This window comes from Triticum urartu, chromosome 3 (assembly GCF_003073215.2).
Source record: "Triticum urartu cultivar G1812 chromosome 3, Tu2.1, whole genome shotgun sequence".
NCBI lineage: Eukaryota > Viridiplantae > Streptophyta > Magnoliopsida > Poales > Poaceae > Triticum > Triticum urartu.
The window spans coordinates 647,828,716-647,833,378 of NC_053024.1; positions in this window are offsets into that span (position 1 = coordinate 647,828,716).

Genomic DNA, 4,663 nt, shown 5'->3' on the forward strand with positions numbered 1-4,663 from the left:
AGGGTTTCGAAGAAAAGGAATATCAAACGGAGTCCAAACAGAATGAAACCTTCGGGAACGTGATTTTCTCACTGAACATGATCCAGGAGACTTGGACCCTATGTCAAGAAACAAAGGAGGATGCCACGAGGTAGGGGGCGTGCCTCCCCCCCAGGCACGCCCTCCACCCTCGTGGGCCCCCTGTTGCTCCACCGATGTACTCCTTCCTCCTATATATACCTACGTACCCCCAAACGATCAGATACGGAGCCAAAACCCTAATTCCACCGGCACAACTTTCTGTATCCACGAGATCCCATCTTGGGGCCTGTTTCGGAGCTCCGCCGGAGGGGGCATCCATCATGGAGGGCTTCTACATCAACACCATAGCCTCTCCGATGAAGTGTGAGTAGTTTACTTCAGACCTTCGGGTCCATAGTTATTTGCTAGATGGCTTCTTCTCTCTTTTTGGATCTCAATACAATGTTCTCCCCCTCTCTTGTGGAGATCTATTCGATGTAATCTTCTTTTTGCGGTGTGTTTGTTGAGACCGATGAATTGTGGGTTTATGATCAAGATTATCTATGAACAATATTTGAATCTCCTCTGAATTCTTTTATGCATGATTGGTTATCTTTGCAAGTCTCTTCGAATTATTAGTTTGGTTTGGCCTACTAGATTGATCTTTCTTGCAATGGGAGAAGTGCTTAGCTTTGGGTTCAATCTTGCGGTGTCCTTTCCCAGTGACAGTAGGGGCAGCAAGGCACGTATTGTATTGTTTCCATCGAGGATAACAAGATGGGTTTTTTTTATCATATTGCATGAATCTATCCCTCTACATCATGTCATCTTGCTTAAGGCGTTACTCTGTTTTCATGAACTTAATACTCTAGATGCATGCTGGATAGCAGTCGATGAGTGGAGTAATAGTAGTAGATGCAGGCTAGAGTCGGTCTACTTGTCTCGGACGTGATGCCTATATACATGATCATACCTAGATATTCTCATAACTATGCTCAATTATGTCAATTGCTCAACAGTAATTCGTTCACCCACCGTAAAATACTTATGCTCTGGAGAGAAGCCACTAGTGAAACCTATGGCCCCCGGGTCTATCTTCATCATATTAATCTTCCAATACTTAGTTATTTCCTTTGCTTTTATTTTACTTTGCATCTTTATCATAAAAATACCAAAAATATTATCTTATCATATCTATCAGATCTCACTCTTGTAAGTGACCGTGAAGGGATTGACAACACCTTATCGCGTTGGTTGCGAGGAGTTATTTGTTTTGTGCAGGTACGAGGGACTCGCGCATAGCCTCCTACTGGATTGATACCTTGGTTCTCAAAAACTGAGGGAAATACTTATGCTACTTTGCTGCATCACCCTTTCCTCTTCAAGGAAATCCAACGCAGTGCTCAAGAGGTAGCAATGCCCACGTCCAATCAACCGCCATGCGTCAACCGAGGCCGCAAGCTTTGGGGGCCCGCGGTGCTCCGAACTTGACCCTTGGCTTCGCCATGAAGCCAAGCCCAAGCGCACCTTGGGCCCGGGGGCTACTGTCGGTGTTTTGGGTACGGGGGTCCCCAGACTTGCCTGCCTGTGGCCCGCGGCGTGGCTGAGCCAGCAGGCCATACGGCCCATCTTCATCAACAAGGCATCCAGGACCCTCGCGAGGCGGACGATGCAAGACCTCCTTTGGAGTAGCCTAGCCCGGCAGGCTCGTGAGGAGCGGAGATATCAAGGCGGGGTAAACCTCACGAGGCCCTCGTGATGTGAGCCATGACGCACGACACCAGGCGGGCGCCAGCATGCACAGCGTCCTTATTTCCTCTTTGGTGCTAAGGAGGCTAGCGCAGACGAAGAGTACCGAGGCATCAGACAAATGTTGCTATATTGGTGCAACGAGACCAAGACCAGGAGGACGGCAAGACGAAGGTCATCGTGGAGCCCAAGACGGCGTCACCACCAGAGCTTTTCGCAGGCGAAAACCACTTTTGTCAGGATAGCTTGTACTAGCTGTCCCCCTTCAAATTTGCTCGCCGTTGTTGGCTCCCTTCCCGCTCGATATTTGGGGAGAGGACCAAGGACTATATAAGTAGAGCTAGCCACCATAGTAGAGGCATCTCATCTTAGCTTGATCCAACCCGATCAAGAGCCTACTCACAAGAACACCTCAACCTCAGGAGGCTGTTCTTCCCTTGTACTGTGCATCATCAGCCCCAGAGGCAATCCACCACCACCACACTGGAGTAGGGTATTACACCACAACGATGACCCGAACCAGTATAAACCTCGTGTCTTTCTGTGTTGCGAGTTTGTCGAGTTCGTCCGCGAGATCTTAGCGAGCTAGGGCATAGATCGGTAGGAAGGAAAGACTTCACGTGCACCTAGTGTTCGAACCTTAAGGGTTTTCCAGAACCCCACATCCGACAAAGATCAACTAAACCCATAGGGGGGAGGAGCACCCAGGAGCTCCTATGCATTTTCTGCCTTATGTGTTGCTATACCCGTGGATTGCTACAGAGCCATAAAAACGACAATGAGATACTACTAGCTTAGGAAATCATCAAAATATGATGATGGCTTACGTCTATTGCATGGTTTATGATTAAATAGGGAGCATAAATACAATGAAAGGTTATGTTGTAGTCACTGATGATTTTTAAGCGATTATGTAGGTCCTTTGCAAGATTTACAGTGAGATAACATTTTAAATTTTAAAACATAGGCGAATGGACATGAGTAATTTTAATGCTCAAGATCGTGGATTTGGTAGGAGGACAATGTCTATGACCACGTTGAAATTCAATGTGTTCTCTCTCTTCTTCTATGCTATACAACTGGAAAAATTGATTGGGTAGAGAAGTTACAATAAAGGCCATGATTTTGAATTGGAATGTATGCATTTATAATTTGTTTTTATAAGAGTGTTATGCTCATATTAGGGTAACAGTGTATTTGTTTATCTGGGATGCGATATGTCACACAATAGTAACATTTGTTTATTATATTATTTTAAAGGTTGCTAGTATCACGTGTGGTAGAAGTGCATTGTTTATTTGTATGGTCCCACATGCGAACTCACCATCAACTCCAACATTTATAAGTAGAAAAGATTTGTTCTAACACAAGTGATGGTCTTCAGCGGATAAGACCACACACATAGCCAATTGATTGACAAGGCTTAGGGAAGGTTCAACCCTGATCTTGTGCATTGGCCATCTCAGCAATCACCCATGGACATATAGCCCAGAGGTATGATTCATCAATAATCGGCTGACAAAACTTATCCACCAACTGGTATCTTGCATTGAAAATCCGGTCAGTACATTCTTTCAAAAGGAAACAACAAATTAGAATGACACTGAATTGCGATACATGGAAGCAACTTTCGAGAAGGAATTATCCTGATATTCCACCAATCCATGAGAGAAGGTATACCAAAGTAAGGTACTTTCCCAGTCTAATACTCTCTGAGGGAGTCCTGGATTAGGGGGTGTTCGGGTAGCCGGACTATACCTTCAGCCGGACTCCTGGACTATGAAGATACAAGATTGAAGACTTCGTCCCGTGTCTGGATGGGACTTTCCTTGGCGTGGAAGGCAAGCTTGGCGATGCGGATATTCAAGATCTCCTACCATTGTAACCGACTCTATGTAACCCTAACCCTATCCGGTGTCTATATAAAACGGAGGGTTGTAGTCCGTAGGCAATCAACTCCATACACAACAATCATACCATAGGCTAGCTTCTAGGGTTTAGCCTCCTTGATCTTGTGGTAGATCTACTCTTGTACTACCCATATCATCAATATTAATCAAGCAGGACGTAGGGTTTTACCTCCATCAAGAGGGCCCGAACCTGGGTAAAACATCGTGTTCCCTGCCTCCTGTTACCATCCGGCCTAGATGCACAGTTCGGGACCCCCTACCCGAGATCCGCCAGTTTTGACACCGACACTCTCTAAGGGATTATGTTAGCCTTTTGACTTGTATCATGTATTTGTTCACTGCAATTTGTGTTAGCTTTTTGAGGGGAAATGCCCTAGGGCGAGCTTTATTACTTTCAAATCACAGTTACATCAAAGATTATGTCTGGAAGAATAAAGCTAGGGGGATCACCATCCCAAAAAACTACAACTTTAGAATCATAAACGTGCCTCGCTAAATTATGTGCGACCCTATTGGCATCCCTAGGACAGTGCTGAAAGCTCACTATACCTAGTCTTGTTGCTCGCTGGAAGCAATCTGCAAGTATCGCCGTGGCTGGGCTTAAAACTTCATTCACACTAGTGCAAGCTTGGATTAATTCCAGTGAATCAGATTCCATGATGACCCCATTGCAGCCTATATTTTCAAGCAATATCAACTCCTTTTGCAAAGCTAAAGTTTTAGCTGTGCTAGAATCATACACGTTATTTAGAAGCCATGAGCCACCTGCTATTGCCTCCCCCCTGTAATTCCGAATCACTACCGTTGCTGCTCCTGACCCATTTTGGAAAAAGTCGTGTCCACGTTCATCTTGTAGCTGCCAACAGGAGGTTTCTGCCATGGTATTTTTGTGACTGTACCGCACTCTGAGCCACTGCAAAGTTTGATGTGATTGTGTTGATAGCGAAAGCTGTCTTGCTAGGCGAAGTCACTTGGTTTCCTTTCACAAACTCTCTCCTCTGTCA